This window comes from Haemorhous mexicanus, chromosome 7 (genome assembly GCF_027477595.1).
Source record: "Haemorhous mexicanus isolate bHaeMex1 chromosome 7, bHaeMex1.pri, whole genome shotgun sequence".
Taxonomy (NCBI): Eukaryota; Metazoa; Chordata; class Aves; order Passeriformes; family Fringillidae; genus Haemorhous; species Haemorhous mexicanus.
In genome coordinates this window covers 16,986,091-17,000,469 of record NC_082347.1, presented here as the reverse complement: position 1 = coordinate 17,000,469, position 14,379 = coordinate 16,986,091, and the positions used below count along the sequence as shown (strand labels likewise).

At 38.6% G+C, this 14,379-nt stretch overlaps 1 protein-coding gene across 1 annotated transcript in view; it reads left to right on the top strand.

Annotated features, from left to right (window-relative positions):
* Positions 1–14,379, top strand: part of NRG3 (neuregulin 3) — a 337,591-nt gene that overhangs the window by 204,606 nt on the left and 118,606 nt on the right. The gene's annotated exons all lie outside the window — the stretch shown is intronic.

Below are 14,379 nucleotides of genomic sequence, written 5' to 3'. Positions count from 1 at the left end.
GAACTACTGCAACAGAGTATTAAGGAAGAATAATATCTATTGAAAACGAACTCCCTTTGACACTATAATAGCATTTAATTGACATTAAATAACTCTTTGGAGCCATGAGGAATATGATATGAATGCAAATGTATGAAACATTTCCATCATATTGAATCAACATCTTTAACAGACAAAGTTACATCACAGGAGCTTTAAAGACTTTCCCTTTTGCAAGTGAATTTAGCACTCATGGGAGTTCCATGGTGGCATTTCTGATGAGTGAGCTCTGACTGTGTGACATGGGTTTGTCACAGCAGTTGTGCTAACAGGGCATGGCATGGAGGAGCTGGGCAGAGCTTTGTGCAACCTGTTTAGCCTTTCCTTGAGGCTGCTGGTGCTGTCCTCAGCCATCCAGGAATGGACACAGTGCAGGCAGAAACAGTAGCTAGGAAAGCAGATGAGCAGATCCACATGATTACCACAACATGGTGTGCTATCTCTATGCTTTGTTCAGTTATAAGGCTTCTAACAATCATGACAAAAACAAATACTGTGATGCTTTTGATTAATTTTTTTCAGGGCATAGACAAGCCTGAGTGAGAGCACCATGAGTTTTTAGAGGTTTGGTTTTGCACTGTTCTCACCCCACTAATATTTTCACCTGTCTCTTCATCTGCTGGAATTGAGCCTAGTGGATGCTGTGCCTGAGAGAGAATGGGCTGGATCACATTCTTGAGAGCTCAAGCCATTCTGAGGTACAATAAAACCAGCCTGGAAACAAAATGAGGCTTTAACTGAGCAAACTTGCTGGTGCCTGAGATCTCTGTAGTTCATAGTTAAGTGCAGCTACTGGAGGGCATGGCTTTGCTAAGCCTGTTATAGTGTGTGAGTGGCTCTCTGGATGTGCCCATAATTTGCCCACTAATGAGTTAGTACATGGGGTACAACAGATCAGGTGTTAGATCTGTTAATCTGGGCAAGATATTTCACTTCTAATGAGCAGATTAAGCCATAGCTGTCTACTGATGACCATAACAGAAAACAGCTCTTTTATTTGCACTCTCTAACTTCTTGGACACCTACTGAATTTGGAATTTGCTTCTTAATTAGGAAGGGGAGTACTTTAATAGAAGGCATTTTCCACTTCCAACAGGATGCCTTTGGGAATCCTATCAATGCACACTGGACTTTTTTATGTATTTTGAGTACTTACATGCAGATACTAAAGCAGGCTTTTGTGCAGTTAATCTAGCAATGAATCATTATTTAGGCCTGGTTTTCTGTGGATATGTGAGGTATTTTAGGAAGAGAAGTCATTCCTGCAGTGACAGATGGAGGGTTTCTTTAGATATGCTTTGGTGCAAAGCAAGAGCTAAATTAAATTCGATGATTTGAATGAAATTGTGATGTCAACACTTATTATTTAAGAAAAGCTGGGATCTGTATGTATCTTTACAAATGCATTTGTATTTATGGGATCCTGTGGCTTGACAGAAAAAACCCACAGCCTCTCAATGGGAATTGTGTGCTAAGTTCCTTTAGGTTGACAGCTTAGTCACAAGCCTACTTTAGAGAGCTGTTTGTAAAGTGTTGTTTTCATGCTGGAAAAGGCAAAAGTGATGTACCTTGTTCAAGGACAAATATCCAGTAATAGATAATTTTTTTTTTCGTTATAATCACAGCAAAGAACTGCTGTCAATATTTGGAATCATTGTTCTAAATTCACAGGCTTTTCCAAAACATCTGCATTTCTAAAACAGCTGCTGCATAACTTTAGGGCAGGCAGGACCTCCGCAATTGAATTTTAGTTACACTTCAGAGCTACTGTGGATAGTACAGAAACACTGAAGATTATTTATTTCTCTGTTTGGCTAAGTGAATCCCTCTGTACCACCTCAGCCAGCCAAACCCTGTCAGGGGTTGCTGGTGTGTGCTGGACCTCAGGGGTTCTCAGTATTTCAGGGGTTGCAGAAGAGATCTGAAGTACAGGGACTCTTTGATTCAGCAGAGCCACATATGGAAAACATATCTGGAAGTTAATGCTTTTTCCTTTTTAACGTGAACATCAGTTTATACTTTCCAGTTTAGATCCTAGCTTCTGGAAGGGTGGCACCTATTGCCAAAGGAGCCTAATGAACCCCTTTGAAACATGTTTTCAGAGAGGAAGAAAGACTTAGTTCTCACCTGGGATGAGGTGCTGTGCTGGAAATAGAGGATGGAGAAGAATCCCAGCTTCACCTTTCCTGATATTAAAATAATTACCAGAATTTCACTGCAAATAGGTGTGATTTGAAGTAGGAAGGGACTACCAAACCAGTGCCAATCTGGAGATGACTTTTCCTGTCCTGAGAAGCATCTTCTCATAGGTAAGAGCTATGCCACCATTGCATGCTAGGATTTGGATTAAATGAGGCCTTTAAGATCATAAGTCTTATTTATGATTCTCAGTCGAAAATGGAGTATTTTTTGCTTGGGGCTTGGAACAATTTCTTTTGTTCTTCTGTGGTATTTAATATCTAAAATTGAGGACTTCCTGGAATGATAGAATTTTTGCTCAGCTGTCTGCATTAGGTGAGTACTGATTTGGCAGGCAGAAATGTGGGCCAGTAACATTATACAAACTTACTCCAGAAAGTCTGTCATTTTAGGTCCCAGCTCCCCAGGTTCTACATCATCTTTGGTTTCTGGTGTTTGTTTCCTTTGGCTGTTTTTATTCTGTATGGAGTGTTCCAACCAGTGCAGAAGTTCTGATTGAGATTAGTATATGCTTGAAGGGGTTACAGTGGATTGAGAGGCATCTTTTTCCTGGAAAATATTTTTGAAAGGGATAGGTATTTGCCCAATATTTTACCATATGTCCAAAACATTTGGTAGTTACATAAACCACACTAGCTCTGTGTTTCCTTAGATTGCTGTCCTATATATGGCTGTGTATTTTTAATAATATGATAAGTTGTTATGGTGTCCTTATGTATACTTGGAATAGAGTGGGAAGTTCTCAGAGCTCTGACCTGCTACACCTTGCTCACTGGTCAGGTTTGTGGGGAATGCTGGAGTGGGTGGTGTAGCAGAGAAGTTGAATATTTATCCTGAAGGGAAATGATTACTTCTTTGCTTTTAGATAGTGTGGTGCTTCCCTCATTCAATGCCTGCAGTGGGACTGAGGCAGCTCAGTGAAGAAATGGCTCTGTCACCAAGGCACTGTTTCCTTTCAGTCAGTGTCCATGGAAACCTTGGTCAGTTTTTATTTTCTTGTGTGGTTATCAGTGAAGTGCAGCTTCCAGGGGGAAAGGCTTTGGCCACTGACCTCCTGAAGAACGGGCAGGTGAATTGTCTGCTTTTTGCAAGCAGGCCATTTCTGTTGCTCAGGGGATTGAACTGCCCAGCTGGAAATGTGGGCAGCTTCTTATGCTCTGTAAAATTTAGGGAAGAAAGAGTTCTCTCTCACACCCCCCCTGCCAGTTTATGTTCCTCAGCAGCTCTCCAGAGCCCTTCCCCAGTGTCATGTTGCAATACTGATGATGACAAAAAGATACTTTACTGTGTCCTCCTCAAAGTGCAAGAGTTTGCTGGAAACAACAGCAGGATATTTCAGGGAATCGGATACAAAGCAAGAAAAGCAAAAGTATGCTTGGCATCTTCATATGGAAGTAATAAATGCAAATTTGTACTGTAAATTCAGAGCTGAGGTTGTCAGAAGAGATTTTCCTTGATGTGTGCAGTGTTGTTATCTAACATGTTGGTTCTGAGCTTAAAGCTTGGTCTCAAGGATGATGTTAAATTTTTAAACCCTAGAACAATTAGGCATTTAAATGCAAATTAATAGGCTTAGGCAGGTGATGTGTACATCATTGTTGTGCAGGTTTATATACATTTTTTGTCATATTTTAGGACCCACGCTTTTGCTGCCTTACCTGTGAACTCCTATGGACAAGAATTAAGATTTGGGTTCTAGGAAAGATCTGGCACGTTATTTAATAGAAGAAGGGTTTAGCAGCTCTCTCCCTTTTTTCTTTGTCTTTTTAAATCTAATAAGTCAATCTCTGTATTACTTAGCTTTTATGTTACTATTTGAATTTTAAAATGCAGAATTTGCTTGTAGTGCTCAGGTGTTTTGACTAGAGACCTTTAAACAATCTAAAACACTCTCAATCAGCACCTACTGTTGTACAGAGGAGAGAAGGGCTGTTGGCTGTTACAATAATGCCCAGCTGATTAGAAATATGTAGTATAAAATAAAATCTAAAAAAAAAATTAGAAACACCTAAACAAGCAAAAGAAAATAGAACGTGAAAGAAAACTGAAGTGAGAAAATTGACTTCATAAAAGGGAGCAGAGATAGCAGAGCCTTTTTTAATGAGAATAATTTGTACATATATTTAAACAAAAAATTGCTTTTAAGTGCTTCACAGCCTCCCTGGTGCATTGTAGGTACTTGGATGTGATGAAGAGTAGCCGCTGGGTGCCACTGTTGAGTTTCAGAGCACTGGGCGAGACGGGGATTCTGTGGCAGCCAAAATTTGTAGCTGGGGAAGAGTGTGTGGGTAGTAGCTTTGCAACAGAAATAAATTATTTTTGCAGTTTTAGGGTTTGTGAAATAGAACTGCAACCAACAATTTCTTCTTTCTGTTTCACCAGCTAATATCATACCTGATAGCAGATCGCAGTGGCAGGTCCATCATGCCCTGTTCCCTGCACCTCTGCCTTGCAGAGCAGAAACATTGCTGAAGAAGAGAGGTGCTAAATAAGAGAGGGCTAAAACCTGCTATTTTGTTCTGAAGCATTTTGTCTCTTACTGCAGTCTTCTGGATGAGCACATCTAGTCAGGTCTTTCCAAATGACATGTTTACTTGTATAGTATGGTGCTGGAGAAAAGGAGACCACACTTTTGGTATGGCTTTCCATCAATGATTTTCTTGGTCAGCAGAGTGTAAATATGTTTTGGATGTAGTTTGCCTGTTCCTAGAAAAGCAGGAGGAGTAATGGTGACTCACTCAAACTCACTCATAAAATGAATGTGATTCTAAGTAATTTTGGTTTGGGGAGTAGATAAATAGAGGTTGCTGAATCAGAAGTGTATTTTTGAAAATGGATAACATTATCTGGAACAAGATAATGAACAAGTTTCTGTGTGGAGATACACGCTTCATTCTGTCTTGTCCAGAATAACAATGTTGTGCAGTCTGTTTTTATGGAATACTTTGGATCATTTGCTTTCAGCCAAAATAAAGAAAAGTTAGGAAGGCATATATGTGTGATAGGTACAGCACACAGAATTAAAGGAGAGTCTACCATGAACATATTTTGAAACTATGGACTGAGATTTGGATTTTAGGTCCTGATCTAAGGAAACCATTTTAAGAAAATAAGTTGTTTTCTTGAATTCAAGAACTTGAAGTTCACACGTTTTGCCAAGTTTTGTTGAAATGAGACCTCTCACCTTGTAATACTTTTGATAAATATTTTGCTAATAGCTGTGATGAGAAATCTGTCAAGCATGAACTAGCTGGGTTTGAGCTACCTTAGAGTCCACCTTGACAGCAAAAAAAACTCTTGATTTTTAATTTGAGACAGAAGTATCTTTGTGGGGCAGACTTTAACCCATTACCTGGTCAATTGTGCAGCTGTGTAAAATTTCCAGACAGTAATGTACAGAAACAGAAGGTGAATTATGAATTCTGTAGGTTTCCTTCATGTTTGATTCCTTTCTTCTGAGAGGGAAAACTTCTGCTATCTCCTTACAGTAATAATCAAGCATTATTTAAGACAAAATATTTTTTTGAAAAAAAAATACAAATAGCACTAACTTGTCATTTTCTTCTTTTTCATACCTCTCAATATATAATTTGGAAGAAAAATTGAAGTTCTCTTAATTTTCTATGCTGAATTTGAGAATTAACAAGCCTTATTTTTTCATGTTGAACTGGCAGGTGTTAGTGGCAGGGTTGGGTATTAAATATCAACACTCGTGAGAATATTTGAGAAGTTAATTAGCAATTTTCATTTTAGAGTGTTATAAATAATATAATGGAATGTCTTCCATGCCTCCTTGTATTCTGTGATTGTAGCTGGGGGAGGTGTGTTTCTTCCACTTCAGCTTTCTGGACAGCTCAGTACTTAACATAAGTAAGGGTATGAGGCCTCTGGCCACAGCTAATATTTTGGTTCATGATATGATTGCTGTTTATCACTGCATGAGTGCCAAATGCTTAGGCTGCCTTGCAGTGCAGCTGCTGCCCCAAATACACCTGAAGTCCCTGCCTTTGGAGGAGCTCTCCCCAGTTTGTGTTGCTGTAGGGGACCTGCAGGCACAGCCAGGCACTTGCAAAGATTCAGAAAAGGTAAAATAGTGAACAGTAAAGCAGAGTCCATAATCAGCTACACAGTTCAAAGTACCCAGGAGTCATTTTATTCAAGATAGAGATTTTGCTGATTACTTTAAGACCATCACATAAAGAATGGAAATGACTTTTCACAGCACTCTGTTTTCCTTACTTTTCTCTCATTTTTGTACTTTGGACTTTGTGGCTGAAGTAAAGGATTACTTTAAAAAAAAAAAAAAAAGGCACCTACTAAAGCACTTCTATTTTTTATGTCCTCACCAGTTTTCAGTCTCAACTACACCCAAATTACAATGTAAATTTTTTTATCATGACATTTGAATTTATTTCTTTTATAAAATGTATTCCAGATTTGCATGCATATTTTTCTATAGCCTTACATAAAGTGCTTCACTGTGATGCTCTGATTATTTGATTAATTCACTTTGTGAAGATCTTTGGCATTCTCAGTGAAAGTTTCTACAGAATTTGTAAGTTTAATTTATCAATTCAAGGAAAATCATGTAGGAGAAGAGTAGTAAAGGGACAGAAAATCATGGTGTCATTTGCATGGCTGTTAATGTCAGTATTTTGAAGAATAATGATTGTGCAAATGCAGTGAAATGTGTTGTACTGCAGTGAGAAAGGTCTGTGTTAATTTACTTTTCAGCTAAGTACCCACTTAAACTCTAGCACCAATTTTCACTGTTTACTGATCTGAGGAGTTAAATGTTAATCATGCCATGTTACTGAAATATTATTTTTTTTACTACTACAAATGAATTCTTCTCATCATTGCTAAGGCAATAAATAGCAAAGAATAAGCCTTTGTGTGCAAGGATTTATAATAGAAATTAACTTCAGAATTCAAAGTTTTCTTTCTTTGTCTTTTTGATGCTGTTGTGTGAAGATGAAGGCATGTTTCTGACTCCCTCTAAAACTTCCCATGTGGAACATGATCCAGTCAAAGACAGTCTGGGATCTGAGCTTCAAAAGCCCAGATTTAATCTTTAGGGCCTGAGATAAAATATTTTTGTGTTGGAAAGACTGTTCTTAAATGGTCATTTACATCTGCCTTAGTTGTGTCATTAAACATGACCCATCTGTATTTCAGTAAGGTGGAGTTGCCATTTTTATCCATGTATTTAACTCTGCTCCTTGTGTGTCAATTATAAATTGTCTTTTCCCTGAAAAGAATTTGTCAGAGTTATCAGATGCATTTCTTTCTCCCAGGTTAAACAAAAAGTCACCCAAATGCTCTCTTCTCAGAAGTAAGCTTTGCTTTTTCAGGTGTGTTTGAGTACACAAGGTCTCCAAATGTGAAAAAGAGTAGATGCTGGAGAAAAATCATAGAGAAACTCTGGTGTACACGGTGATGAATTCTCATTCAATTGGCATCACTTCTTACTAGAGCCAAGATGTTCTTACCCCTTCTGGAAGTGGCAAATACCCTCTGTAGTGCAGGCACAGCAAATCAAACTGAAGTGTGCCCTCAGCTTCTTCACAATGTGAGGGTGGAAGGCTTTGTTTCTGCTTCAGCAAACTGCACTTTGCTGATCTCAAATGTGTTAATTGTCGTGGTGGAAGTAGGAAAAGCAAACTCTAGATGGAAGTGTAAATTCTGGAATGTTGTAATGCTGTGCTTGAGGAAACTGGTCCCAGCAGGGCTTGTCAATGCAGGAGTGTCTCAGCCAGCAGGGATGAAGGCTGGGTCACACACAGCCATGGTCTCTGTTCTTTTAGGGTTACTGCACCGTGGGGCAGAGGGATCTGCTAAAATAAACCCCAGTGCTCTATGAGCTGGTGTAACCACTGACTTTGTCCCAAATAAAATCATTAGAACAATATAAACTGCAGAAACTGTGGGGGTTTTGCCTCCTTATTGTGGGCAGGTGTTACACAAATGATCACATAATATTTATTTTTAGCCATATTTATCCATAGTTACCTCAGTCCTCAAAGATCAATGGCTATAAAAAACCTGCTACGTTTCATTGGCTCTGTAAAAACAGACCATTTCCTGCTGACCTTTAAAGGATTCTTTTTCATTATTACTGATTACAGGAGGATAAACCCTTTACATTTTAACAGGAAAAAAAAAAAAAAAGAAAGGAAAAAACCTATGGCATCAAACTTTTTAGGCCTCTGAGGTGCTTTTTGAAGTTGACAGGAGTTGTCAAACTACAGTCACTTAGTAGCAGTTGTGTGAAACTTAAATACTGTGGAAGCTGCCCTTTTCAGTTATTTACAAAGCCACTGTATTCCTTGGAATACTATTAAGACAAAAGACCCAAGGCTCTTTGATGGTCTTTCAGCAGTCCACAGGTCTCACAGTTTCTTTTTTGTCAAGTGTTCAGTCACTGATGTATGTGCTCTGTGAGAAATGAGGCTTCATGATTCAAGGTAAAGCAAGAACATGTGCACAGGGTGTCTCTGGCTGAGAGAGGTGTGAGAGGGGACACTGGCTGAGAGCTGGGCTGTAAATCCCAGTGATGTAATGGTGCCTTTGGATAGTGCTGAGTGCAAGGCTGAACAAGTCAAAACAGATTTGAGAGGAGTGCAGTAACTGGCAGGAGCTAATGAAAAGAGACTTCAGCCAGGAGAGACAGATTTATTTGGGGAGCATCTCGGGTCTCCAGAGGCAGATGAGGTCCTGTGTTGTGCTCAGCCATAGCTATCTGAGCATCCTGTCATGGTTTGACTTCTACATCTTCTAGATGTGCTGTGGCATTGCAGTGATGTGGAGGAGATCAGAATTTATGATAGTTTGATATTCATAGTAACCCTCACACTGAGGTTGGTACAGAGTCTGTGCGTGCCTGAAACAGTCTCTGTGTGGTGATGGTGGAGAGGGAACTGGAGATGGAGCTTGCTCCCTGCTCACTTACAGAGCTGAACACAGCCCGTGTTTCCACTCATTATTGATGCCTTGAACGTCCTAAAGAGAAATTATTTCCAAAACAAGAAGGAGGTAGCTTGAAGTGGATACAATGGTTTCTAGATGTGATTTAGTCCACCCTCTCAATTACTTTTTAATCTGTGTCCAAATTCCCAAGCACCCTACTAATTTGTGCTGGCGTTATTAGCAGGTGGCTGCCAGCAAGCAAATTCCAAGCAGTAAAAAAATGTTGCTGTTGACAGAAACAGCCCCACAGAGACAGATTCATCTGAAACCTGAAGGCAGATTTAGACACTTGAAACATATGGCCTAGTGCTTTTGCCCCAACCAGGCAACAAAAGAGGACTTACCTACTTAAAGATTTACTTTGTTTTTACATCATTCGCTTTGTCTTTCCATTTTAAAATTATCTGCCCTTTATTCATTCAGCAAGAGAGGGGTCTAGGCTGAAATCTTAATGAAATTGCTCACAGAGCAAAAAAATTCCTATTTTGCTTGTAAATGCTGATAGTTCAGGCTCTTAGTCATGGAAGGGTGCCCTGGAAGATATCAGTGTTAGATTATTTTGTTCACAGTCTGGCTAAATGAGCTGTGCTTCTCTCTCAGTCCTGTGGTTGCCTCAGTGTTTCGTTCCTTGAGTTGGCTGGAGTGGGCTCAGGCACAGAATTCTGGTGGTCTTTATAAATCACATATCTATCATTCTTCTTGTTCAATTAACTGGTTGCTCCCTCTGGGTTGTAGAGGTATTTGGATCAGTTTAGCAGTAGACTCATTCTGAAAAGTAACTCCTTTTCTTGGGGTCAATAGGACTTAAATGATAAATATTTCACAAAATTGTTTTCTGAGTACAGTTGTATTTGATCTTGATCAACTGTATTTTCACCCAACTCATACTTTCCTGTTAGGGTGACACAGATGTGGAAAACTGTATGAAAATCTGTTGAAATATTCCAGTCAGTGTCACCACATTTTCTCTTTTTTTTTTTTTCCACCACCTTTTCTCTTTTTTTCCCTATGGGTTTGAGCATAGCTATAAATGAGTCTTGGTTTTTGTCAACAGAAATGCAGTAAGAGGGTAATAATATCAGTGATGATGTCAGTTAATGCAAACCACAAAATTAAAGTTAGAGCTGAGTTTTTTTGGGTTTTTTTAGAAATTTTGAACTCTCCATTACATGGAACTAAAAAATAAGAACAAAACAGCAGGATTGGCAATATTGTTCTTTAAGGTATTGCATACTCAGACTATGAGATTGTAAATAAGAAGGATTTGGAGAACTATACATCTATAGAATCTTCTATAATTACTTTCTTGAGCTTTCATGATAAAAATAAGATGTAAAATGGTTCCATTTGTATGGGACACATCTTGTTTTGTTAAATCCTTATAACGTGTTTAATCCAAACTAGTCATAGCTATGCAATACAATTAGGACATTTAATCCAGTATATGTCACTTTTTCTTTTTATTGAATGTCAGTGAGAAAGGGAAATAAACCTTGACAAAACCCTGTTCTCTCACACGTCCATCTTTCTGAATCTATTTGGATTACTAAAGGGCACAGAAATTCCTCTGTGGCAAATTTAGCCAAGCAAAAGCATGGGCTCTGAGGAAGCCAGGCTGTTATTATTTTGTAGAAAAGTCTTGAGCTTTGTTGTGTGTAATGGGTAGGAAGGAAAAAAGCTTTCTGCACCAGGTGGTCTTAAACTCTGTTTTGAAAATGGATTTTGTACGCTCTGGAAATTCAGTCATTTTGCATACCAGTGGAGGGAACAAGGAGCATGGATCCCTGAGGGTTCCTGTGCAGATTCCTGTGCTCTGGGATGAGCCACTGGGGTCCCTCCCAAGCTCACCCAGTCTGTGATTCTGGGAGACACTTGGGGCTGAAGCATTGGTCTTGCAGCACTTTGTGTTCTGGTGGAGGTGGGATCCATCTACATTCAGAAAACTTCTGCTTTTTTTGATTCCTAAATATAGCTATTTCTGAACACAAAACAAGGTATTTCATGAAAGATTTTTTCTGCTTAGGTTTTGCTGTCACTGTTCAGAGGTCACAGCTGTGGAAGTAATGTAGCACTTTACAATTCTTTTTGGTTTTAATGAGTTTGGTACTCGATACTTCTCAGCTAAAAGAAAGGATTCTATCTGCAGTTCTAAATATTGGAAAATCGACTTCTCATCAATTCTCACTGCCTCTGTGTGTTGCAATGGATTCCTTTTCCTTCTTTTTTCATTAAAGTTCAAATTTTATTTCCTCATACCATCATTTCTCCTTCTTACGTGTCTTCCACCATTTGATCTTCTTTCCCTCAGAAAGAGATTCAAGCAAAATTGTGTTTCTTTTTATTAACAGCTCCTATTATCTGCTAAGCTTCATGCCTCCTCATATGCCTAGCCTTCCCTCTCCCTCTTCCACTGCTCTCATTGAAGCAGGTTATTCAAACTTTTCCTTCTCTGGACTGTAAAATGTCACAGAACTATTCTTTTTGCCATTTGATTTAATCTGTCAACTGACATGTGAGCATTAACCTTTTTCTTCTCTGTTTTAACAGAAGAAATTACCAAAAGCACAAGAAAATATCAATGTGCTAGGAATCCTAAAGTAAATCATCTTAAATTACTCTTCTCTTTGAATTTATATTCACTCAGAAAAGCAATTTATTTTGATGATATGGGATTATCTCACAGTGGTTAAGTATGTTTTCAGTCTTTAATTGACATGACAGATCAGTAGTGATCCACTCATCACTGGCTTTTCTTGTTAACAGGTTAGGCTTTTTGAGTCTTTGACTCCCTCTTGAAATTTCTCCATATTAGATTTGGCTTTCGGGCTAACATTTACTTTATGGAATCAGCTGCTTTGGAGGTAGTTGCTGACACTTTTTGTCTCTGTGAAATTCTTGTCTAAGGGCATTGACAGCTAAAACTTCAATTATAACCCTTTAGTGCCTGTTTTCTGTAATGTCCTCAGAGTGTGATAATGAACAAATAATTTCTCAGCCATTTCCATAAGTCCAGTCTGAAGGACTAATTCTGACAGGAGTTCTGGCAGCAGTTTTTCCTGGGTGGAAACTCACTGTGAGAAGAGTAATCTAGAACTGGAATAAGATGCATCAAGTAAATGTCTTTTAAATGTTCGTGTAACTGTAAACAATGCTAGCGAAACTGCAGTGAGATGTGTTTCATTTTATATAGCAATAGATTATTTCCAACATTGCTATAAAACATAATTATTATTCTGTCTTGGAAGCCTTGTACCAGTTTCATGCATTTGTGCAGTACAGAACTTAGAGAAGCTTACTGGAAGGAAGCGATTGAGTCCCCTTGGAGTTTTTGCCATTATTGTCTACATGGTTTTATGCAAGTGATTTCTTTCTTATTTCAGCATAGTAGTTTCAATGTGGAGAGCAGGCTTTTTAATGCTATTGTTTACTCCTTCAGAGATATAAAAGGGTTCATTAATCAGAATTGAACTTTATTCAGAATTGAAATTTATTAAAATCTTATTACTCAATTAGAATTGAAAATTTCCTATTAAGCTAGCTCCAGTTTCTTTTGAAGACACCTGCTTTAGTTCTGCCATGATGGTTTTCCATCATCAAAATTGTGGGTATTGTTTTTATTTATTTTTAAAGCGCCTCTGTAGCCTCCTTTTTCTTTCCCCAAACAAGCTCCAAAAATAAGAGCCAGCCAGTCAGGCAGAAGACCTGAGTTATTTTACTCACAAAAGGCTGAGGCACCTGTTAATCAAGCTAATATGTGAGTAGTTACTTCCACATGAGGAAAGTTTTAATAAGTATGTCAGGGGCTATTACACAAAATCCTTTTTAGAAATCCAGATAAACAATAACTTTTTTAAAATGATCCATAATATTGAAAGGGATTGTTCTGCCAGGATGCAGGATCTTCTCTCCAAAAATGCAGCTTCTGAATCTGTTAATAACACTGATCTCTAAAGAAGTCTGACTACTAATTTCATCTGGGAACTTTTTTTTTTTCTTATCACGTGCATGGACAATAGAGTGGGGTATTCATTCCCACTTCAGGATGTTGATGCTCTGAATGTAAAATCCATTCTTTGCATGGTTACAGCCCTTTCTGCCCATGGGGAGTTACATTTCTCACTTCACCCATTCTTTCCTCCTAATGCTGGATGTGGTGGGAGTTTTGGAGAAATAAGACTCCCTGGTCTTGGGCCTCTCAGCTGCAGAGAGGGCAGGAGCCAGTCCCACGTGGGTGACCTTCCAGGCATTACTGTCTTCTTCAATCAGCTCCTCTTGTATCCCTGCGTGTGCTGAGTATGGAATAACATCTCGTGGTAAAACCACAGAAGTGTAACAGCAGCCACCATCAAATCAGCGGTGTGTTTTATTGATACATCCAAGTGGTAATCCATAGAAACTGATAAAAGCAGAAATGGCAAAACAATCAAATATTTAGTGCTTTTGTATCATTGCTGAATATTTATTTCAGATTGAAACTACTGAGGATGTTGTAGATGTTCTAAATTTCTGTGGGTCTGCTTGTTGTCAGTGAAGAAGGAAGTTATTCATGCATTTCTTTGGATTAATTAATTATCCTGAGGTCATTGTTGCTTTTTAGCAGTGTCATATTGCAGAGATGCCAAAGTGAAATCAGTCTGTGTGTAGTGACACGGATTCAACATCATGAAATCCTTTATTTCTCTTGTGTTTGTGGGAGCTGATGGAAAATAGTCTTCTGGAAAATTAGACAAACTGTGAAACAGGCACCATGAGGTGAATATCAGGGAGGGTTGACTGACATGGCACTCCCATTGCTTGCCAGGAAATCTCTCCCTCTCTGCCTTTTCTCAAAAGGATGTGAGCGTGTTCAGTTGAATGCTGCTTCTACCAAATGTAATAGTTTCATTTTCTTATAAGTAAACTATGATTAGCACTCTAGCACCAGACTTACAGAAATCAATTAAGAATAGTTCCATCATGGGGGTTTCTTGTTTGAACCTGTAGTTTATTTAACAAAAGATAGTGAAGGGTGGTTGTTGGCAATTTTTTTCTGCAGAGTAAATTGTGAGCACTTTTTCCTTATAAAGTCTTTTCTTCAACAAGAAGGAATACAGGATGAAGTATTTTTATGTGTTATTGGAGACAATGATAGGGTAATATTTCTCACTTCAGTGGTTTTGGGTTGGTTTTTTT